A 25,451-nucleotide genomic window follows, 5' to 3' on the forward strand; every position below is an offset into this window, starting at 1 on the left:
CACCAGTGATTGACTTATCTCCATGTGGAAATCTCATCACCAGCAAGAGCTCTGTCATACTGCTTTGGGAAACAATTAAATGAAATTAACACCTCATTGCTCTGCCATTGTATATCTCACCTATCATGGCATCTATATCAATTTGTTCACTGACTGCAACCACATATATGTAGCTTAGTTTCCAACTGCCCATTCACATGCGCATTTTGTCTGCCACCCCGGACCAAAGCTCATGGCTTCTATTTTCCCTTCCTTTTTTCTCATTCTCTTTATCCTTCCTGACATTATGTCTCCTTTTGTTTTACCATCTTTGGGTATTCTACCTTCACAAACCCCTATTCTTTCTGAGCACATCTCTGCATCAGCATTAAGACTGCCGATTTCCACTTCTGCAGCATTTCACTTGCATTTCCCCCAACTTAGTCTACTGCATTCGTTGCTCCCAATGCGGTCTCCTCTACATTGGAGAGACCAAACGTAAACTGGGCGACCGCTTTGCAGAACACCTGAGGTCTGTCTGCAAGAAAGACCCAAACCTCCCTGTCGTTTGCCATTTTAACACTCCACCCTGCTCTCTTGCCCACATATCTGTCCTTGTCTTGCGGCATTGTTCCAGTGAAGTCCAACGCAAACTGGAGGAACAGCACCTCATCTTCCGACTAGGCACTTTACAGCCTTCAGGACTGAATATTGAATTCAACAACTTTAGATCTTGAGCTCCCTCCTCCATCCCCACTCCCTTTCCGTTTCTTCCTCCTTCCTTTTGTTTTTTCCAATAATTTATATAGATTTTTCTTTTCCCACCTATTTCCATTATTTTTAAATCTTTTATGCCCTGCTAGTCTTTCCACCCCACCCCCACTAGAGCTATACCTTGATTGCCCTGCCATCCATTCTTAATTAGTACATTCGTTTAGATATACTGGCTCTTGATTAAGAAATGCCCTCATTTTAAAATTGTCATCCTTGATTTTAAATCCCTCCATGGCCTCACCCCTCCCTTTCTTTTAAAAAATACTTACATTTATATAGCGCCTTTCACAACCATTGGATGTCTCAAAGTGCTTATAGCCAATAAAGTACTTCTGAAGTGTAGTCACAGTTGTAATGTAGGAAATACCTTCTCCAGCCTTACAGATTCCTGTGGGCTCTATGCTCTGCCACTTTTGGCCTGTTGAGCATTCCCCATTTTAATTGCTCCACTCTTGATGTTCATGCTACTGCTGCCAACTCTGGAATTCACTTCTTAATACTTTCCACCCCTCTTACTACTTTAAGATGCTGCTTAATGCCTGCCTCTTTGACTAAGCTTTTGGTTAATGGGCTTAGTATCTCCATTTGTGGTTTGGTTTCACATTTTGTTAATACTTGTCCTGGGATGTTTTATAACATTAAAAGTGCTGCATAAATACAAATAAAAGCAGAAAATGCTGGAGAAACTGAGCAGGTCTAGCTGCATCTGCAACAAGACGTTTCTCTTCCACTGGTGCTGCTAGATCTGCCGATGTTTTTCAGCAATTTCTGTTATTACTGCAGATGCTGAAAATCTGAATTATTTTGCTTCTGTATAAATACAAGTTGTAATGAAAGTTTTTGATATCTTTCAAAATATTAAAGATCTTTCATTAATGTGTATTTCCTGTCCACCTTTCCTTTTGTTAGGAATTCAAAACACTTTTCAATTCCTGTGTCCACGTTTTTTGAAGGAAACTCCTTAAGTAAAATTGTCACTGTAATTAACCCTTTCTCTCAGTGCAGGTACTGCAGCACCACCAGGGGGAGGAGTGTGTCATTACACCGTGACGTGTTTACATAGACAATTCCCATTATAAGCATGACCGTAGAAATTTATGAAAGTACGGGATTAAATTATATTGGTGTACATTTGTGCAGTAGTCCCCTTTTCAGCTAAGATACGTTTGTTCTCGACTCGTTGGCAATGTAACCGTGCAGCAAAGGAACTAGTATTGTTTCGTAGGGATAATGACTTGTTGAAATATGAGTAAACAGGGGGAAAAAAATGCATGCACATCTGCTAAGCCAGCATCCCTAAGCGGAAGGAGGGTGGAAATGTTTTGGGGGTAATATCAATCAAACGGCAATGGTCTGCCCCTCCATTGGAAAGGGAACCTGTGCAGTGGGTTGGATAATCTGCCTTTTGCTGGTTTCCCCTTCCTGCCAGTGCAGCAGGAACAGCATCAGGGACCGGGTACAGAGGAGGGTTGTGCTGGTGCTGGCACTCGGAGGGAGGCAGCAGGCTTGCGGGCAGCGCAGTGCCGCAGTGTCGGCGGTGTGAGAGCAGCGGGAGAGAGAGAGAGAGAGAGAGAGTGTCCCGGTCGCTCAGCCCTGGAGCGCGAGCCTCAGGCGCGCGGCGCCAACAGACCCGAGCGCGAGTCGGGAAGGAGCGGGTGAGTGAGGGCGGCAGCCGGAGTCCCGGGGCGGGGAGCGGGAAAACGGGGGCCGGGCCGGGCCGGGCCGGGCTGGGCTGGGCAGAGGCCTGCGCGGGCGGGAGGCCTCCGGCCTGGGTCCGGGCTGTTACTGTGAGGCGACCGTTCCTTTCTCTCCGCTCGGGAGGCCCAATATTCAGCCGAAACCGAGTCAGTGCGGCCGACGAACCAGGTGAACCGCGCTCCCCCCCCCCCCCCCAACCTCGCCTCACCCCAACAGTGCAACTACCCGCTTCGAAACTAATCCTCCTCAATCATCTCCCTGAACCCCCCCCCCAAAATCATCTCCCTGAACCACCCCCCCCAAAATCATCTCCCTGAACCACCCCCCCCCCAAAATCATCTCCCTGAACCACCCCCCCCAAAATCATCTCCCTGAACCACCCCCCCCAAAATCATCTCCCTGAACCACCCCCCCCCAAAATCATCTCCCTGAACCACCCCCCCAAAATCATCTCCCTGAGCCACCCCCTCCCAAAATCATCTCCCTGAACCACCCCCCCCCCAAAATCATCTCCCTGAACCACCCCCCCCAAAATCATCTCCCTGAACCACCCCCCCCAAAATCATCTCCCTGAACCACCCCCCCCCAAAATCATCTCCCTGAACCACCCCCCCCAAAATCATCTCCCTGAACCACCCCCCCCAAAATCATCTCCCTGAACCACCCCCCCCCAAAATCATCTCCCTGAACCACCCCCCCCCAAAATCATCTCCCTGAACCACCCCCCCCCCAAAATCATCTCCCTGAACCACCCCCCCCCCCAAAATCATCTCCCTGAACCACCCCCCCCCCAAAATCATCTCCCTGAACCACCCCCCCCAAAATCATCTCCCTGAACCACCCCCCCCCAAAATCATCTCCCTGAACCACCCCCCCCCAAAATCATCTCCCTGAACCACCCCCCCCAAAATCATCTCCCTGAACCACCCCCCCCCCCAAAATCATCTCCCTGAACCACCCCCCCCTCAAAATCATCTCCCTGAGCCACCACCCCCGCAAAATCATCTCCCTGAACCACCCCCCCCAAAATCATCTCCCTGAACCACCCCCCCCCCCCCAAAATCATCTCCCTGAACCACCCCCCCCCAAAAATCATCTCCCTGAGCCACCACCCCCGCAAAATCATCTCCCTGAACCCCCCCCCCCAAAATCATCTCCCTGAGCCACCCCCCCCCGCAAAATCATCTCCCTGAGCCACCCCCCCCAAAATCATCTCCCTGAACCACCCCCCCCCAAAATCATCTCCCTCAAAACCATCCTCCCGACCACCCCTCACCTCAACTATGTCCTCTCAACTATCTCTTCAGCCCTTTAAGTAGCTCTCCTAACCCCCCACAAAAACCATCACCTCAACCCCCCCCTCAATTTCAATACTCAATCTCCCACTTGCTGTTCCCCCCCCCCCATGTCTTACTATTTCCTCCCCTCCGTGTTTTTTCCCAGTGTGAACTACAATTTGCCCTGTGGCTTGTTATTCGCCACCCCTTGATTTACTATTTGCCCGCCCTGGTGACATGCTGGACCCCGTACCTCGCCCATCATGCCCACCCTCGAACCTTGCCCACCCTCCTCTCCCCCTGTACCTCACCGTCCACCCCTCCCTGGTATCTTGCCTGCCTCCCCTCCCCCCTGTACCTTGCCCGGCATCCCTATCCCCGTACCTTTCCCAGTATTCCTCCCCCGGTACCTTGGCTGCCACCACAACGCTGCCAACCCCCCCCCGTCTTTCTCTGACTTTCTGATTTTGCGCCACTTAGCTAGAAGGTTAAAAGCAAAATACTGCAGATGCTGGAAATCTGAAACAAATACAGAAAATGCTGGAAAAACTCAGAAGGTTCTTTGGTTCAGGTCAAACACCAGTAAATTGAGCGCAAAAATCTAGGCTGACACTCCAGTCCATACTGCGGAGTTGCTGGACAGGCCCCATGGGTCCTCTTGTCTCAAAGTGCAATGGGATTTTGTACAATTTCGAAGCTTGTGTTGTCTGTCCTCTTGCCTGTCCATTATCCATCCTCTTGCTCTGTATGAGACTAAGGAAGTCTTGCTGCAATTCTGTTGGGCTTTGATGAGAACACACGTGGAGTGCTGTATAATGTTTTGGTCATCTTACCTCAGGAATGATACTTATCTTTGAATTAATGTAAAAAAGGAGTCAATTTAAAAGTTCAGCCATGACCCTATTGAATGGTGTAGCTAGTCCGATAGGCTTATGGTCTACTCCTGCTCCTATTTCTTATGTTCTTTAAGGCTGGTCTCTTTCCCTTTGCCTTTATCCCTAGTATTTTTGGGGTTTTTCTTCATTCTTGTTTTGTGATGATTCTCTGGTTTTGGAATTTCTTCCCTACGATGTGAATTGAGTTCTATGAATTTCTTTACTGGTAAGACATCTGTTTCTTAATACTCCAACTAGGGGCCAATAATTAAATTTCAGCAGGGGAAAAGAAACTGGGAATCTGAAGTAAAAATGGAACTGCTGCATCTGACCCAACATTTGCCTCTTCAGATGTGCAGACTTACAGAATTTTCTGTTTTTTATGAACACAGTCAAGGACACCCAAATTCTTCTAAAAATTTTCAGCTTTGGCTCCAGGCATGACTTATGATGGGTCATTGTTCATAATTGGGCTCCTTTGCTGTCAAATTACAATATAGAGATGACAAAGGACAATGGCACAAGTGCCAGATTTACATGCATACAGCTCAGAAATTGCAAACATGGCTTTAGTACATATAGAACATGCAAATTTTCAGCTTTCACCATTCGTATCAAGTCTTATTTGCAACTTTTTCATTTAGAGTTACAGCCCTTCCCAGTGTTGGGAGGAAGATCTACGTAGACTAGCAATGATAAAAATATATTGCTGACCTGTGTACGCATGCTGACTATCTTAGCTCAATGTATATGGCAGCAGCTGTTGACGTTTTTCTGGAAGAATTGAGTTTTCTTAATGTGGCATTTCATGAATGGTGCATTTGTTTTTGGCATTGTTTCTTCTTGTTTCTGGAGATTGACTTTCTGAGTCCCAATCCTTAGCCTTGCTCCTGCTTGCCACTGCACCTAGATTCCATTATCTGGCATTCTTCGGTTACTGTATAGGTTGACAAAATAGGTTGACAAAATTAGTCTTTTGCTCGCAGCCATGGAATTTTTCTGTTGACTGCTTGACAAAATTGAACTGGCTCTGCTTTATTTATTTAACTTTTTCAGACAGGAAGAATCTTTGCACTTAAAATCTGGACATCTCACAATATAAGCCAAGTGGTTTTGTTCTGTATTAAAATTGGGTTATCCGAGCTTAATGGGATACACGCCACTGCTTGGTATGCAAACTTTGATCTGTCCTCCTGCTGCTGAAGTTTTGTCGTTCCTCTATTCACTGCTATGCAGAAAGCTGCACCATGCCTCTGTTTCTGATTCCTGCCTGTGTCACTTCTGTATGTTTGTTTAAGATTATATTCCTAGTTGTTTGAATTGTAGGTCAGTTATAGTTCAAAGCTGTACTGCACAAGTCAGATTTGCATACTATCAATATACTTTAAGGTGCTGCAGTAATTTAATTAACTATTTCATTGGAAACTGTTACAAAGCCCATAGAATTTTACAGGACAGGAGGAGGCCATTCAGCCCATTGTGGCTGTACTCACTGTCTGCCTTGGATAAACAGCTATTCATTTTATCCCATTCATGGCACTTGTCTTTTAAACTTATTGTTTGCCATCCCTTTTAAAGTGGATTTTGCTTCCTCTATTATTTCTAGGAGGGCATGCCATGTCCTAACAGGCCTTTGCATTTAAAAGAAGAACATTTTAAAAATCCTCTATCTCTTTAACCTTTTTGTGATTAAATTTATGCCTCTCATTCCTGATATTATCCTAGTAAATCTCTTCATTACCCCGCCCATGGCCTGCTCATTCTCCTTAAATTGAACACTCAAAACTTGACATAATATTTTAACTACAGTCTAACCAATGAACCAATAAAGGTTTAGCATTACTTTTAGCTTTACATTATACCTCTGTTTATGAAACCTAGGATTCTGTACACATTTTTACAGCTGTATTAAATTTTATGTTTCTGGACCTATAAAACTTTAAAACAAAAGCAAAATACTGTAGATTTTGAAATAAAAGCAGGAAAAGCTAGAAACACAGCGGATCAAGCAGCATCTGTGACAAGAGAAACATGTAGCGCTGCAGATCTATGACTTTTCAATATTCCACCATAGTTCTGATGAAAGGCCATCAACCTGAAATGTTAACTCTATTTCTCTGTCCACAGATGTGGCCTGATGTTTTGAGTACCTCAGCTCTTTCTGGTTTTATCCTTAAATCTCTCTGTTCCTCTACTCCTTTTTAAGTTTGCTGTTTGGTTTCAATTCTTCTTATTCTTCCCTTCAAAATGTATTACCTCATGAAACTCAAGAGTAGAGAAATATCAGACATTTATTTGCACAATCTACTTCGTAGGATTATTTAGCATATATAGCACAGAAACAGGCTATTCAGTCCAGCCGGTCCATGCAGTGTTAATGCTCCACTCCAGTCTTCTTCCATGTTTCCTCATCTAATTCTGAGCATAAACCTCCATTCTCTACTCCCTTATATGCTTATCTAGCCTTCTTTTAAATGTATTTGTACTATTTGCTTCAACCAGTCCTAGCGATACCAAGTTCCACATTTTCACTGCTCTCTGGGTAAAGAGCTTTTTCCTGAATTTCCCATTAGATTTTCTGGGACTAACTTATATTGATGCCCAATGTTTCTTCTAATTTTTTTTGGAGTTGCAGGCAATTTCCTTAAGTATGTGGCTCCTTTATTTTTTTTTCGTGCGGTGGCGTCATTTGATAGTTTAAAGGGCCTGTACCAGTTGCTGCGACAGTGTGCAGCTTCTAGGGAATGTTGTTAATGGCTTCTAGATTTGCTCTTTCCCACAAGTGGAAACATTCTATCTATGTCTATCAAAATCTTTCATGATTTTGAAGGTCACCACTCTCGGCCTTCTCTTTTCAAGAGCAGACACCCAGCCAGTTCATCCTCTCCTGATGGATGCACCCCCAGATTTTTGTTAACAGCCTTGTAATTCTTTTCTGCACCCCCTCTGCACAGTGTCAATATCTTTTTCATATAATGGCAACCAGAATTGTATGCAGCACTAAAGGTTGGTCTAACCAAGGTTTGATATAAATTTAGCATAATTTTTTAACTTTTCAATTCTTAGCTGCCAAAAATAAGCTCCAATGCTTGGTTTATGGGCTTTCAAAGTCGTGATACACATTAGCAGTGGTTGGTGTATTTGGTACTCCCAGATTCCTTTGCTCCTCTATCCATTAGGATTCTTATTTTCTAAGTAATATGCAGTCTCTTTATTTTTCATGCCAGAGTATAATATTTCACCTTTATACTTATTGAAATTGCAACAATATATTTATGTAATGCCTTTAACATCATAAGATATCTCAAGGTAGTTCACAGGAGCATATAAAATACACATGACATTGACCCACATAAGGAGATATGAGGCCAGATGACCAAAAGCTTGGTTAAAGTGATAGGTTTTAAGGAGTGTCTTAAAAGATGAAAGTGAGGCAGAGAGGCTAAGAGGTATAGGGAGATTATTCCAGAGCTTAGGGCCTCGGCAACTGAAGGCAAGGCAATGATGGAGCAGTTAGAACAGGGGATACTCGAGGCCAGAATTAGATGAGTGCAGGTATCTTGGACAGTTGTGGGATTGGAGGAGATTACAGAGACGGAGGGGGTGGAGACAAGGAGGGATTTGCAAAGATGAATGGGAATTTAAAAATCAAGAGCTTGCCTGACTGGGAAACAATGTAGGTCAGCAAGCACAGCAGGAATGGGGGGAATGGGACATGCTGTGAGTTAAATCATAGGCAACAGACTTTTTGATGACATCAAGTTTACAAAGGGTAGAATTTGGGAGACCAGCCAGGAATGTGTTGGAATAGTTGAATCTCGAGGTAACAAAGACATAAACGAGCATTTCAGCAGCAGTTGGGTTCAGACAGGGACAAGATTAGGCGATGTTACACAGGTGGAAATAAGCAGTCTTAGTGATGGCACGAGTATGAGGTTGGAAGCTCATCTCGGGACTGGATGTGACATCAAGGTTTTTGAAATTCATTTACAGGATGTGGGCTTTGCTGATGAGGCCAGGATTTATTGCCCATCCCTCGTTGATCTTGAAAAGATGATGGTGAGCTGCCTTCTTGAACTGCTGCAGTTCCTGTGGTGTAGGTATACCCACAGTGCTGTTAGGGAGGGAGCTTCAGGTTTTTGACCCAGCAACAGCAAAGGAAGGGTGATATATTTCCAAGTCTGAATTGAGAGTGGCTTGGAGGGGAACATAGAAACATAGAAAATTGGAAGCAGGAGTAGGTCATTTGGCCCTTCGAGCCTGCTCCACAATTCAGTATGATCATGACCGATCCTTTATCTCAACGCCATACTCCCGCTCTCTCCCCATACCCCTAGATGCCGTTAGAGTCTAGAAATTGATCTATTTCCTTATTACATTGATCTATTTCCTTATTCAGTGATTTGGCTTCCACCACCCCTGAATGAAGAAGTTTCTCCTCATCTCAGTCCTAAATGGCCTACCCTGCATCCTGAGATTGTGACCCCTTGTTATAGACACCCCAGCCAGAGGAAACATCATCCCTGCATCCAGTCTGTCCAGCCCTGTCAGAATTTTATACATTTCAATGAGATCCCCCCTCATTCTTCGAAACTCAAGTGAATACAGGCTTAGTCAACCCAATCTCTCCTCATACTATAATCCTGCCATTCAAGGAACCAGTCTGGTGAATCTTTGTTGTGCTCCCTCTATGGCAAGTATATATTTTCTTAGGTAAAGAGACCAAAACTGCACACAATACTTCAGGTGTGCGTCTCATCAAGGCCATGTATAGCTGCAGTAAGACATCCTTGCTCCTGTACTCAAGTCCTCTCGCAGTGAAGGCCAGCTTACCATTTGCCATCTTAACTGCTTGCTGAACCAGCATGTTTGCTTTCAGTGATTGTCCCTTTGTACATCGACATTTCCCAATCTATCACCATGTAAATAATACTCTGTCATTTTCTTTTTCCTACCAAAGTGGATAATTTGACACTTATCCACGTTGTGCTGCATCTGCCATGTATTTGCCCACTTACTCAACTTGTCTAAATCGCCTTGAAGCCTCTGAACATCCTCCTCACCACTCACATTTCCACCTAGTTTTGTGCTGTCAGCAAACTTGGAAATATTACATTTGCTTCCCTCATCCAAATCATTGATATATATTGTAAATAGTTGGGGCCCAAGCAGTGATCCCTGCGATACCTGACTAGTCACTATCTGCCATAATGAAAAAGACCCATTTTTTCCTACTCTCTGTTTCCTGTCTGTTAACCATATCTCAATCCAGGCCAATATATTACCCCAATCCCATGTGCTTGAATTTTGCACACTAACCTCTTATGTGCGACTTTATCAATAGCTTTCTGAAAATTCAAACTCACCACATCCACTGGTTCTACCTTACTTATTCTGCTAGTTATGTCCTCAAAAAAACTCCATTAGGTTTGTCAAACATGATTGCCCTTTCATAAATCCAAGTTGACTTTGTCTAATCCTGTTGATATTTTCCAAGCGTCCTGTTATCACATGCTTTATAATAGCCTCTAGCATTTTCCCCACCACTGATGTTAGGCTAACCGGTCTGTAATTCCCTGTTTTCCCTCCTTCATTTTTTAAATAGTGGGGTTACATTTGCCACCCTCCAACATGCTGGAACTGTTCCAGAATCTATAGAATTTTGGAAGATGACAACCAACGCTTCTGCTATTCCATGGCCATCTCCATTAGATTATCAGGTTCTGTGGATTTATCAGCTTTCAGTTCCACTAATTTCTCCAGCAGTGATTTTTAGTAATATTAATTTCCTTTAATTCCTCTTCTCACGAGACCTTTGGTTCCCTTGTATTTCTGGGAAGTTATTTGTGTCTTCTTCCATGAAGACAGAAACTAAAGTAGTTGTTTATTTGCTCTGCCTCTATTGTGAATTCTCCTGTTTTGGACTGTAAGGGACCTCCGTTGTCTTCACTAATCTTTTTCTTCTTACATACTTTTAGAAGTTTTTACAGTCCTCTTTTATGTTCCTTGCAAGTTTACTCTCATACTCTATTTTTCCCCTCTTAATCAATCTCTTGGTCCTCTTTTGCTGAATTCTAAACAGGTTTTTTCGAGCAACTTTATATGACTCCTCTTTGGATCTAATATTATCCTTAATTCCTTTTGTTAGCCATGGTTGGGCCACTTTTTCTGTTATGTTTTTGCGCCAGAAGGGAATATATAACTATTGCAGTGCATACATTAGTTCTTTAAATATTAGCCATTGCCTTTCCATTGTCATGTCTTTTAATGAAGTTCCCCAATCTATCTTGGCTAACTCATGCCTCATACCTTCGTAGTTTCCTTTGTTTAGATTTAGGATCCTGGTTTCGGATTGGATTACTTCACTTTCCAACCTAAGGAAGAATTCTATCATGTTATGGTCACTGTTCCCTAAAGGACCCCATACAATAAGATTATTAATTAACCTGTTCACATTGCACAAAACCAAACCTAGGATAGCCTGTTCCCCAGTTAGTTCCTCGACATTCTGGTCTAAGATACCATATCGTACACACTCCAGGAATTCATTCGCCACAGTATTATTGCTAATTTGGTTTACCATTAGTATTATTGCTACTTTGGTTTGCCCAGTCTATGTGCAGATTAAAGTTACCCATGATTACTGTAGCACGCTTGTTATATGCATCTCTATAATTTCCTGTTTAATGCAGTCCCCTACCCTACCACTACTGTTTGGAGGTCTATATACAACTCCCACTAATGTTTTCTGCCCCTTGTTGCTTCTTAGCTCCACCCAGACTGATTCTGCATCTAAATTTTCTGAGCCAATATCCTCTCTCACTATTGCACTGATTTCATCCTTAGCTAACAATGCCACGCCACCTAATTTTCCTTTTTGCCTGTCCTTCCTAAATACGAATGCCCTTGAATGTTATTTCACAGCTTTGGTCACCCTGCAGCCATGTCTCTGTAATCGCAATCGTATTGTCCCCGTTTACATCTGTTTGCGCTATTAATTCGTTTACCTTATTGTGAATGCTTTGTGCATTCGGATACAGAGCCTTTAGACTTGTCCTTTTAAATTTTTTTTTGTACTATGGCTCCATTTGCTGCTGGCTCCTGTTTCCTCTGCCTTCCATTTTCACTTTTCTGCCTTTCATTTCTATCTCTATTTCCCTGCTTGTGTCTCCCCACTCAGGTTCCCATCCTCCTGCCACTCTAGTTTAAACCGCCCCCCCCCCAACAGTACATGTGAATACCCCTGCGCGGATATTGGTCCTGGTTCTGCTGGGGTGCAATCTGTCCAGCTTGTACAGGTCCCATCTTCCCCAGAATCGGTCCCAATGCCTCAGGAATCTAAATCCCTCCCTCCTACACCATCTCTCCAGCCATGCATTCATCTGGTCTATTCTCCTATTCCTCATCTCACTAGCACGTGACACTGGGGGTAATCCTGAGATTACTAACCTTTGAGGTCCTTTTTGATTTATTTCCTAGCTCCCTATATTCTGCTTGTAGGGCTTCACCCCTCTTTTTACCTCTGTCTTTGTTACCACGACCTCTGGCTGTTCACCCTCCCCCTTCAGAATGCCCTGCATTCGCTCAGTGACACCCTTGACCCTGGCACCAGAGAGGCAACATACCATTCTGGTGTCACACCTGTGACCGCAGAAACACCTGTCTGTTCCCCTTATGATAGAATCCCCTATTACTATTGCTCTCCCACTCTTTTTTTCTCACCCCCTGTGCAGCTGAGTCACTCATGGTGTCATGGACTTGGCTCTCACTGCATTCCCCTGAGAAACCATCTTCCCCAGCAGTATCCAAAACGGAAAATCTATAAGGGAGGGAGATGGATCCAGGGCACTCCTGCACTACCTGCCCAGTTCCTTTACTCTGTCATTCAGTCACCCATTCCCTTTCTGCCTGTGCACTCTTCAGTTGTGGTGTGATCACCTCACTACATGCTATCCATGAAGATCTTAGCCCTGCAGATGCTCCACAGTGACTCCAGCTGCTGCTCCAGATCCAAAATGTGGATTTCAGGTAGCTGCAGCTGGAAACACTTCCTGCACCATGGACACTGGAAGTGTCCTGATTTCCCACATCACACAGGAGGAGCATTCCTCATGACTGAGCTGCCCTACCATGATTTACCCGTAAATTACCCCCTTTACTTCTACTTCCTTTAGTTTAGAGAATATTAAGTACAGTAGAAATGCTCACCAAGTCCTACTTACCCAAAGCTGCTCTTCTTTCTGGGGAAAGGTAGAAAATGAAAGGATCACCTCCTCCCCTCTTCACAAAACTCCCTCACTCAGCAAACTCCAACTGAAGCACTCAAATGCAGGGCAGACAAAAATAGCATTGTAGATGGCTTGCTGTTAAGCTGTCTGAATCTAGCTCCTGAAAACCTGTTTAAGCAAGTTAACTAATTAACCAGCTGCAGGCAGAGCCTGAATGAGCCCTGTTTTAAAGTTGGACTAAAACTCACCTGCCAACCCAAAGAGCAACTTTTTGTTAATTGCTCAATTAAAAAAAGACTAGACTTTAGATAGAAATTAACCCTTAAATCAAATTAACTCTTAAAACTTCCTCACTCACCAAATTCCAACTGAAGCACTCATATGCAGTCCAAAGCAGCACTCCAATGCAGTCTGGAATATATCTTCTGCCCTTGTCCTTCTAGATGGTAGTGGTTGTGGGTTTGCAAGCTGCTGCCTAAGAATCCTTGGTGAGTTTCTGCAGTGCATCTTGTAGCTGGTACACAGTGCTACCACTGTTTGTCTATGGTGGAAAGATGAATGTTTGTGGAAGGGGTGCCAATCAAGCGGGTGGCTTTGTCTTGGATGGTGTCAAGCTTCTTGAGTGTTGTAGCTGCTGCACTCATCCAGGCAAGTAGAAAGTATTCCATCACACTCTTGACTTGTGTCTGCAGATGGTGGACAGACTTTGGGGAGTCAGGAGATGAGTTACTCACAGCAGAATACCTAGCCTCTGACCTGCTCTTGTGGCCACATTATTAATATGGCTTGTCCATTTCAGTTTCTGGTCAATGGTAGCCCCCAGGATGTTGGTAGTGGGGGATTCAGTGATGGTAATGCCATTGAAGGGGCGATGGTTGAATTTTCTCTTGTTGAAGCTGGTCGTTACCTGGCACTTGTGTGGCATGAATGTTATTTGGCACTTGTCAGCCAAAGCTTGGATTTTGTCCAGATCCTTCTGCATTTGCACATGGACAGCTTCAGTATCAGAGGGCACTTAAGAGTCAACCACATTACTACGGATCTGGAGTCACGTAGACCAGACCAGATGAGGATGACCGATTTCCCTTTCCTGAAGGGCGTTAACAAACTAGATGGGTTTTTACGGCCACCGACAATGGTTTTAATTCTAGATTTTTAAATGAATTCAAATTGCACCATCCCTTGGTGGGATTCGAACCCGGGTCCCCTAACATTACCCTGAGACTTTGGATTACCAGTCCAGTGACAATACCGCTATGCCACCGCCTCCACTGATTGGCTTAATCTCGAACTGTTGCCAGCATTGGGAGCTAGGGAATGGAACTTGAAGCGGAGAATGAAACATTAGCTTTATCCTTCCAATATTTAATTGGAAGAAATTTCTGCTCATCTAGCACTGGATGTCAGATGAACAGTTTGATAATTTGGTATAAGTTGAGAGAAGTGGTGGTGAGGTATAGCTAGGTGTTGTCAATGCACATGTGAAAGCTACCACTGCTTTTTGATGATATTGCTGAGGGGCAGCATGAGAAGTAGGATGGGGGTTAAGGATAGATCCTACGGGGAGCAGGAAGAGAAGGTATTGTGTATGATTCTCTGGCTGCAATTAGATAGAAAAGAATGGAATCAGGTGACAGCTGTCAACAGTTGGACAACAGTAGAGAGACCTTAGAGGAGGTTGGTGTGGCCAAACATCAAAGGCTGCAGACAGAGAAGGATGAGGAGGAAAGTTTATCTTTGTCACAGTCACATAGGATATAATCTGTGATTTTGATAAGAGCTGTTTTGGTATTGTTGCGAGTATGGAAATCTGATTGAATGGATTCAAAAATGGAGTTTCAAGAAAGTTGGGATCAGATTTCGAGGCCTTTTGAGAGGAAATGGAGGTTGGAGGTGGAATGGTAATTTGCAAGGATGGTGGGGTCAAGCGTTGGTATTTTGAAGATTAATTTTCTAATTATATGCCGATTCTCCAAGTTTGCTCAAATCTTGAAATTTGTTGCATTCCTCTTCTGGTTCTTGGTCTATCTCCCCACACCCTCCCAAATCTGCAATTCAGACATAATGTTTTGACTCCAAAGTCTAAGTTGTTAATGCAAATTATGAACAACAAAGTTCCCAGCACTGATCCTTGTGTAACACTTACCACCATCTGCCACCCTGAATGACCACCCTTTACTTCTACCCTCTGCTTTCTGTCTTGAAGGCAACTAGCTATCCATTGTGCTTCTTGTCCCCAACCCTGCATTCTCTAACCTTATTCATTAACCTAAGCTGTCTGTGTCCTCCTTAAGTCATTTACAGTCCTCCTCAGCATGCGCCCTATTTTTGAAAACTTCAATATCATGTTCTATCTACTCAGTCCTGATATTGACCCCAAGCGTAGTGGTATTTTCACTGGACTAGTAATCCAGAGACCCAGAGTAATGCTTTTGGGACCTGGGTTTGAATCCTACTATGCTTGATGGTGAAATTTGAATTCAATTTAAAAAAAACACCTGGATTTAAAAGTCTAGTGACGACCATGAAACCATTGACAATTGTTGTAAAAACCCATCTGGAACACTAATGCCTTTTAGGGAAGGAAATCTGCCATCCTGGCCTAGCCTGGGCTCTAGACCCGTAGCAATGTGATTGACTCTTAAATGTCCTCTGCAATAGCCTAGCAAGCCACTCAGCTGTCAAGGGCAATTAAGGATGGGCAATAAATGCTGGCCTAGCCAGCGACGCCCCCATCCTATGAACAAACAAAAAAATCTTTCCAGCACTGAGAAACTTAGCAGGAGTTTGAGTTGCAGAAAAATGTATAAGTCAAACATAAAGGACCGTAGAGTAAGAAAACAACATGTGAGCAATGTGTCTTTCATGGTGAGTGTAATTCATTGCTGTTTTGACTGTTGGGAGAAAAAGTATTGCAAGCAGGATTTCACTGGAGCGTGATATCGGATTTGCAAAATTTTTACATGACCAACTGCAAGTATTTATTTTTCAGACAAATTTCAGTGAAGCTGATGTGTGAAATTTTCTTCATTTCGAATTGTGGAAAACACTCAGAAGTAACATTGCCTATTGAAATTAGGGTTGAAAGTTTACAACTCAAAATACCAGAATTTCAAAGTACTGACAGTTCTGGTTGTGTCATTGGTGCTAATGCTGGGAACAATTCAACATGATGGCTGGGAGTTTCCGTGCTTGCTGGCGTTGGGATTGTTCAGTGGTGTGAGTGGATAATATGGTGAGAAGCATACATTGTTAAGACTCTCTAGTAATTGCTGTCTTTATCAGAAATATATATCTGCACTTCTACTGTGCCCACTAAAAAGTTAGAGTGAAGGATGCAAAATAAGTATTTCAAATCTGAATATATTCAATTAATTTTTCAAAAACAGCTTGCCTCACTGCAGGTTTTCTTTGTTATTGGCTGGAAATTTGGAAATATAGACAGACACCTTAGTAACTGATGTCAAACTATGCCACTTGCAGCTCGACATACAAATTGATTCAGAAGTAGAGTCACCTGTCAAAATGCCTGATTCATGCATTATAGACTTCATTACCCTTTGCATATTATATTTGATTATCCTGTAACTCAGCTGTAACTCAGTTCTTTGTGAATGTGTATTGTGAGTGAAAGTAGATGACTAAATATTTAAAGTCTTCCTTCTGTAATGAGGATTGAATTAAAGGACATTGCATTTCTTAGCCGAGGCATAGAATATAAGAGTAGGGAGGTTATGCTAGAACTGTATAAAATGCTGGTTAGGCCACACCTAGAGTATTGCATGCAGTTCTGGAATCTGCATTATAGGAAGGATGTGATTGCACTAGAGAGAGTGCAGAGGAGATTTACCAGGATGTTGCCTGGATTGGAGAGCTTTGGATATGAGGAGAGATTGGTTAGACTGGGGTTATTTTCCCTTGAGCAGAGGAGATTGAGGGGGAACATGATTGAGGTGTATAAAATTATGAGGGGCATGGATAGGGTAGACAGGAAGGAACTTTTCCCTTTGGTGGAGGGATCAATAACCATGGGGCATAGATTTAAGATAAGGGGCAGGAGTATTAGAAGGGATGTGAGGAAGAATTTTTTCACCCAGAGGGTGACGGGAATCTGGAACTCACTGCCTGAGAGGGTGGTAGAGGCAGAAACCCTCATAACATTTAAGAAGTATTTGGATGTGCACTTGCGATGTCATGGCATACAAGGCTATGGGCCTAGTGCTGGAAAATGGGATTAGAATAGTTAGGTACTTGTTTGACTGGCACAGACTCAATGGGCTGAAGGGCCTTTTTCTATGCTGTAGACCTCTATGACTCTGAGACAAAGAATCAGTTTCACGACATCGTGCAACCAATTTACGATCGTCCACTCTGCCCGCCGATGGCAGGCTGCATTCCCAGCCATCAGACGTTGGGAACCTCATTGTAATTCACCAGCATATCATTATAAGGCTAGCCCGCCAGTCTCATCCCTGCTGGCTCTTCTGCCCATATCAAAGGGAAAACACACCAGTGCCGAACATGTCTTGACAACTGTGACGTGCAAAAGTCGGGAATTACCACCAGGGCCTTGCTCACATCGCAGACATCCAAGGAGCAGAAGATCAGGGAGCCTGACAACAACAGGCATGCTGGGTGAATTCTCATGAGCATGGCTGTGCTGCGAAACAGCTCATAGAAGTTGGAAAGTCACTGTCGATGCTCACATTGGATGATGGTTGAGGGGGTGGGAGAGGAAGGCCTAGGATCGACTGTGAGAAGAAGAGGTGTTGGGGGTGGAATGAAGGTGTTGCGGGGGTGAGGTTGGGAGTGGGGTGAATGAAGGTGTTGGGGGGTGAGGTTGGGGGGGGAATGAAGGTGTCGGGGGGGTGAGATTGGGAAGGAGGCGTGAAGATGGTGTCAGGTTGGGGGAGGTGGAATGAGGGTGTTGGGGAGGGTGCGTATGGGGGGGTGGTAATGGGGGAGAAGACGGCAACAGAAGAGGTAGGAGTTGGAAGGTGTATGGGAAAGGTTCGGAGGGTGGAAGGAGTCCAGGGAGAGGAAGGAGTGCGGAGAGGGGAAGGAGCCCATGGAGAGGATGGAGCATGGAAAGGGGAGGGAGTCGGGGGTAGTGGAGGGAGGAAGGAGTGTGAAGAGGAGAGGGAGTAAGGGTGGAGGAAGAGTTATAGCTGGAGAAAGGAATTGGGAGGGAGGGAGGACAAAGGGTGGCAGAAGAAGGAAGGGTTTCTGAGGGAGTCAGGCAGGGGGATGGACTATGTGGGGGGCGGGGAGGACTAAGGGGGAGGAAGGGGTCCAGAAGGCAAAAGGGGTTCCACGGCGAGGATGAGCCCGGAGGAGGTAAGGGGTCTGGAAGGATGGGAGGAGATGTCCAGGTGAAGGTGCAAGGGGTGGGCCTAATGGGTCCATGACTGCCTCCTAGGGAGTGTACTGAGGGTGGGCATGGAATGAGGGAATGGTGAGAATGACCGAGGGCAGAGTGAGGCAGTAGGGTGGGAGGGTGATGGTCTGACGGTAGCGGTAGAAGGGACAGCAGGGTGGTTGGTGGGGACTCGGAGGAAGACGTGGACACTGGAGGTGGGAGGGAGGTGGTTGGGGAGGTTAATGTGGACAGGGGTGGAATTTTCAGGAAGGAAGGGAACATGCACGTTCACCTGGACATCCCCGAGGGAAAAGGGTTGTGGCTGGTAGGTCAGGGAGGGAAGATGGAAGGTGATGCCGAGGGATCAACTGTGATAGGGGAAAGGAAATGTGTGTCTGGGGGAGGGGGAAAGATGGGGGAGCATATGAGAAACCGAATCTAAATCATGCTGTCCAAATCAAAAGTGAAACAACAGTCTTGGTGGGCGAGATCAGGTGCTGCATGGGAGTGTGATCATTGGGTGGGCAGAGATGCAGGTCATCTCAGATGGACAACTGAAAGCGAACCCCAGCAGGCAGCATTCAAAATGTTCAGGACATTGAGGTGAGTATGATACGTGAAGGATCCACGTGCTTGGGAGGGTGCATGTTCGAGGCTCTGAAAGGCCCTGCCACACACACACATTTCTCCCTCCTGAATCACTTGTTGGCAAGCTGCTTCCTCTGCGTTGACAGAGGACAAGTTTGAGGGGCTCACAGACAAAGGGGACTTTGAGGGAGAGGACTGCCTCTGAGATTCTCATTACAGGAATTCACCCATGGCTCCTACGATGGAGTGCAGGTCTGCACACATCTCCGTGTTCTGCTGGACCAGGGTCTCCATGGTGTCCTCCATCCTCCCCATACAGACCTCCATACACGCACATGTGGGCACCACTTCATCAGAGGGCAGGCGGACGCACTCCTCTGACTTATGTGCCTTTCTGATAAGGGCTTCCAACAGCTCTGCGCAATATTCCCACACCTTCTGATGACTCTTCATGATGAGTTGGAAGGCCAAATCTAGAGGCTCGTCATCTTACTTGGACCTCACAAATGACTGCTGGGGAGCTCGGCTGAACCTGCCTCCTTCTACTGCTGTGGACATGTGGACCATGCGGTGACCACCAGATTGTGATCCCAAGCCTGCTCTAGATCTAGGTCCCACCGAGGTGTGTCTCTGCCCTGGTGGAGGGTGTGGGTAAGTGCTGTGATGAGTCTTCCAGGCTGCTTGTTTTCAGCTCTTCAATGGAGGTGTCCTCTTGGCTGGAGGTGAGGATGTGGATGGAGCTGAGGGAATGGCTGGCTGAGGGTGTAGGTCACTTGGCAGAGCTCCCTGTGAACCAAAGTAGAGATAATTAGTGCATGGCAGCAGAGTCAAAAGCAGGAGAGAGAGCACTTATATTTGCATGGAGAGAGGGATGATGTAGTGTAGGATCCTTACGAGGGTGTTCGCAGCCAACCTCACGTTACCGCAGGCACGGTCCATGTCTTCGCCAGTCAGTGCGATGGCACATTCTTCAACGTGAGTGAGGGGCTTAAAGTGGGCCAGTCCACCTCCAGTATGGGATCTCTTCATGCTGATGTGATCAGGTTTCTCCAGCATGAAAACAGATGGAGAGAGTGTGAGCAGGACACATGGCACTGTGTGGAATGTTTCTGTGGTGAGCGAAGCCATGGATGGGATGAGGGCATGAGCTCGGTATGCAGGTGTGTGTGAGAGTTAGTGGTGTTGCCCTTTGAGGTGTGAGATCCCTGTGGATGTGTGATGGGTTTAGGAGTGTGAGAGTTGAGAGTGATGAGAAGATTGAATTACCTTGATGGAACGGATGAGACCATTCATCCTGTAGCAGCACTGGGTGGCTGTCCTTTTTTGCAGGGCATTGGCGCTGACCACTGCTGCCACTGTCTCCAAAACCGTATTAGTGAGGTTGCTGCCCATCCAGCGGCTAGAGCGGGGGTAGAGGACATCACCACGAGCCTCCACTGCATCCAAAGGGCGCTCAAGAGAGATGTCATTGAACCTGGGGATTGCAGTCTTCTTGCCTTTCAGGGCCATGTCTTCTTTACAGCAGTTGTGGGTTGGAAGCACTGAGATATGTGCACGTGGCTGGACTCTAAATACGGTGCCTGGCGTGCTGAAGCGGCCAGGTGAATGAGAGCCTGCCCACCATGGAAAGGGCATGTTTCCTGGGAATGCATCATTATTGTGGCGGGTTGGGATGATACGGTGTCAAAAGCCGCCGTTGTGGCTGCAGGTAAAACATTGTTTTACTTGCCTGCTGCCACATGTAGTGAAAACCTGGGACGATTCCGCCCGATGAGTTAAGAGTGCAAGCAGTCTAGTGCACATCATTGAAGGGAATTAGCTTAACTACTCTTTGTTACCTCCTGACTTGAATATTCCAATAATATTCTGACTGGCATCTCTTCTTTCCCCCCAACAAACTTGTGGTCTTACAAATTTCTGCTGCTCTTATCCTAACCCACATCAAGATCCTTTTGCCTACTACTCCTGCTTGGAGAGGTTAAACATGATGCTGCGGGCAAGATGAGCATAGATTGGGGAGGTGACAACATATTCAAGGACTGGAGAGGAGGGAAATGTTGATGGGGTGATAGTTCTGATTTAAATGTGTTTCCTTCATGTCCATCACAAAGACCATCTACTTATATCTTCATAATTTTGCCCGTCACTGCTCTGCCGAAGCTGATCAACTGTTGAAGTCACCATCCATGCTTTTGTTACCTCCTAACTCGAATATTCCAATAATATTCTGACTGGCATTCTTTCCCCCCCACAAACTTGTGGTCTTACAAATTTCTGCTGCTCTCATCATAACCCACATCAAGACCCCTTCGCCTGCCACTCCTGTGCTTACCAACCTACTTTGGCTTCTGATCAACTGTGGATGAGAATTTAGAATGCTTATCCTTGTGTTCCTTTCTACAACTGACCACTTTACAACCCTTTAAGAACTTCAGGTTCCTTGTACTCCAGCCAATTGTGCATCCCCTTTTCCATTGCCCCCGCCATTGGCAAACTTGCATTCATCCATCTAGGTTCTAAATTCTGGAATTCCCTTACTAAACTTCTCTGTCTCACCATATCTCTCAACTCTTTGACCTGCTTATAAAACCTACTCTTTGACAAACCTTTAAACCTTTCTTAATATCTTAACAACAATAAGTTGCATTCTTATTGTGCCTTTAATGTGATATAGCATCTCAAGGCTCTTCACAGGAGGTTAATCAGACCAAAATTGACAGCTAGCTACATATGGCGATACTGGGGGCAGAGTTTTGAATGAATGCAAGTTTATTGGGCGTAGAAGATTGGAACCCAGGGGAGAATCTTAATAGAGTCTGGAGGTTACAAAGTATAGATGAAGGTTGCAGCAGCAGTGGGGTCAGAAGCTCAGGTTATGGCCGGAAAGGATGCCAAGGTTGCCAACAGCCTGGTTCAGGCTCAGGCAGTGGCCTGGGAGCGGGTTTGTAGCTGGAGCTAAAGGCAATGGCATCATAACATTTAATTGGAGTTAACTTCTCATCCAATACTGGATTCCATCAAATAGTGTGACAAATCAGAGGCGGTGGAGGAGGTGAGAGATGTTCCAGAGATAATGGTGTGGGAGTGGGAAGAGAATGTCATTGCAGGACATTTTCTGCCTGTGACTGAATAGATAAGTATAGAAGCAGGCGAGGGCAGTTCCACTCAGCTGAACAACAGAGGCAAAAAGTTTTACAAGGGTAGTACGGTGAACTGTGTCAAAGAATGCAGATAGGTTGACAAGGATGAGGAGGGATAGTGCACCAGTGGTCACAGCGGCATAAGATGTCATTTATGACTTTGATCAAGGTAGTTTCAGTGCTGTGACGAAAGTGGAAACTTGCTTGGAGACGTTAAACATGATGCTGTGGGAGAAATGAGCATAGATTGGGGAGGTGACAACACATTCAAGGACTGGAGAGGAGGGAAATGTGGCTGGGGTGATAGTTTGCAAAGATTTATTTAATTAATTGAATTCAAATTCACATAACTGCCAATGTGGAATTTGAACTTGTATTTGGATTACTGGGTTGAATTATGAAAATTAGTTTGGACATATTCATGATCATTTGCATCTGTTCTGGTTGAGTTAACTTAATTATTTGAGCTTAGGCAGAATAACTCCCTGTGTAATCTGGTAAGTGTACTGACATTCTGGAGAGAGATGTGCAGAGGGATGGTGCAAACAGAGTCCACAGGGAGGGGTGAGTTGGGCAGGAAGGAGATTGGCAAGATTAGCCCCCAGCAGGTGTACTGGTTGAGAAGATTGACAAGAATGGGGTAGGGCAATTGGAATTGCAGCTCATAATGAACCAACTCCAAGGGCCTCGATGATCCCTCGATGCTGAGAGAAGCACAGAAAGAAGCTGTAGGCTTATCTATGAGAGAGTCAAGCCTGGGGCAGTGGCAAGAGAGCAGGAAGGTAGAGGAGTAAAGAATGTTTGCAGTTGGAACTTGGGAGGGCAGAGCATGTGAGAGTGGAAAACTAAAAGAAGGCATGATAATAGAAGAGAAGAGTCTTGGAGGGGTAAAGAGAAGTTTTAAAAAAAAAAGCACAGGTGGAAAAAGAGTGATGGGTTTGGGTCTGGACTGGCAGCCAAAATCCACACACAAATGGACTCGGGGTTGGTTGGGGGGAGGTGGGGGAGGTGGGGGGTGTTGGGGGTCGTGAGGTGGGGGGGGCGGGGTTCAGGAGAGATGGTGGGGGCTTTTGAGGTGGGAGGGGGGTTCGGGGGGGGTGGGGATGGTGGGGTGGGAAACTCAAATTACATAGGCCTGGTTACATAAAAGTTTTGACGCATAAAAACCTGATAGTAAATGGGGAAAAGGAAATAGATTGGAGATAATTTTGGCAAATGTATTTCTCCTAATACCTTCATGATCCTGATTGTTTTGGAAATAAAATGGAGGTAAAAAGCAAAATTCCAAGTGCTGGAAATCTGAAATAAAACAAGAATACTGAAATATACAGTTCCATCTCAACTTAGTGAAGGTCAGTTAACTTTTCATGGTATCTGCACCTGACACTTAATTTCTTTCTCTCAGCACAGAAAGAGACCATTCAGTCGACTCTGCCTGCACTGATTCTTTGAAAGAGCTATCCACCTAGTACCAATCCACTACACTTTCCCATCATAAGTTATCATTTTTGAATAATTATTCAGTTCCTTTTTAAAAACTATTCTGAATTCTAGGCACCACTTTCTGTTTTAAAAAAACTCTCATTCCTCTTTTGGTGGTGATTTTAAATTTATGTATCCTGTCATCAATCTGCTGAACATTGGAAATCACCTTTCATCTTTTCTCAGTGATACCTTAGGGTTTGCTGTGTATTTCCAGCATTTCTTTTTTTCAGAGTTTTAGTTTAATGCATTGGATGGAGCATTGCTTATGAAGGCCTGTACTGCCTCATTATTAAAATGCTGAAGAAGTTCATAATATCAACTTTGTGTTGGATAAATTACATCAAAGGTAATGGTAATGAGCCAGGTGTTCATGAAGGACCATAGGCATGTGGATGTAAATATTGTATTCCAGGTTGTTTTTAATACTAAATTTACACTTGCCCCCAGCAGTTTAGTTAATATTCAACAGGTGAGGAAAAGGTTGCTCCCCAGTTTACCATTTTGAGAACATGACTGGATTCAGGATCTCTTTAACTTTGATCTCAGCTGTATCATTCGGATGGGAGTGTGATGTTTGGATGCTAGTTATTTCCCTGCAGGGATGGAAGTTCAGAAGGTGAATCACCTTGTCAACTCAGGAATTTAGGTACTGGAAAATGTGTTAACCAGCTAATACCCCTTATGTGTCCTGAGGTTGGATATTCAAGGTTCTTTAACATTGTGTAGACCTTAGATTTCTTACACTACTGTGACAACCAAAGGCTTATGGGGAAAGAGTTGGGGGTGGGACTAACTGAATTGCTCTGTGAAAAAAAGTGCTGATTTTTTAGGCCAAATGACCTTCTCTGTGTTGCACTATTCTATGATTCAACCTCCAACCAAATGCAGATTCATCTCATTGCTGTTTGTAGTATTGTTCTCTGTGCAAAATTAGGTCCTTGCTTACCTGCATATTGCTGCATTTCAGGATAATTCATTACATATGAAGCATCTTGAGATATTTCTGAGCGATGTACAATGGGGCCGTATAAATTAAAGTAATTTTTTTAACTTAAAGCTAAAATTACTGATTGCTCATTTTTCTGGAATTTTACTTGTTGGCAATAGGACATCCTGCTAACTTTAATAAATCTACTGACCTGGGCTGAAGATGAACTTAATCCATTGAACTGCCCAATTCCTCAAAAGCCCCATCTTCGTATCTGAAGGTATGGGACAACAAAGAATCATTTTGTGATTTGTTGGAGTAAATGTCTTTAAAGTGTAACAAGGTAAACTGTAAATATTGTTAAAATGATTGAAATATGGGGTGGCAGTGGAGCCTCACAGCTCCAGGGACCTGGGTTCAATTCTGACCTCGCGTGTCTGTGTGGAATTTGCACATTCTCCCCGTGTTTGCGTGAGTTTCTGCTGCGTGCTTTGGTTCCCTCCCACCATCCAAAGACATGCTAGTTTGGTTGATTGGCTACAGTTAAATTGCCCTGTAATTGTGTCTGTGTGTACGTGTGAGAATGTGTTTTCTGTGATGGACTAGCATCCCATCCTGGGTGTATCCCACGTAGTGCCCATTGCCTGTTGGGATAGGCTCCGACTCCCCTAATTGGATAAAGTTGTTCTGGAAAAGTGAATGAGTGAATGATTGAAATATATTGAGGATGACAACAAATTCTTGAGATTACATGTGTAATTTTCTCAACCTTCATGCTGCAGCTTGTAATGTTAATCAGACGTTTCAAGTCAATTTTAATTTCAGATTTGCTTTTGGCCAAACTCTACTAGTAGGATGGTTTTTGTGTTCTCTGATTCCTTATCACTGTCTTTGTGAAGATCCATTTGTGGTTGGGAATATTAGTGTTGTCATTTCGATCTCAGGGTTCAGATGACATCCATAAATTATGAAGTGGATGACTTATGATATTAAATTTATAAAATTTATAACCTTATTGATTATTCTGAATCAATTATATTTCTTTGTTTAATAGTTCTTCTGTAGAGTAATATGCTTAAATAATTGTACTTTTTCAAAAAAAAACTTGAGAAATGGCTTT

At 44.5% G+C, this 25,451-nt stretch overlaps 1 protein-coding gene across 5 annotated transcripts in view; it reads left to right on the forward strand.

Annotated features, from left to right (window-relative positions):
• Window positions 1-2,042: 2,042 nt before the first annotated feature.
• Window positions 2,043-25,451, forward strand: part of fam20b (FAM20B glycosaminoglycan xylosylkinase) — a 187,412-nt gene continuing 164,003 nt past the window's right edge. For 4 of the 5 annotated variants that reach the window (XM_041208264.1, XM_041208262.1, XM_041208265.1 and 1 more), the window contains exon 1: window positions 2,043-2,408. The gene's annotated coding sequence lies outside the window, so the exon portion shown is untranslated. Of the gene's footprint in view, window positions 2,409-24,510; window positions 24,612-25,451 lie in introns of those variants that run through there. The other variant, XM_041208263.1, reaches the window with a different exon arrangement.

This window comes from Carcharodon carcharias, chromosome 16 (assembly GCF_017639515.1).
Source record: "Carcharodon carcharias isolate sCarCar2 chromosome 16, sCarCar2.pri, whole genome shotgun sequence".
NCBI lineage: Eukaryota > Metazoa > Chordata > Chondrichthyes > Lamniformes > Lamnidae > Carcharodon > Carcharodon carcharias.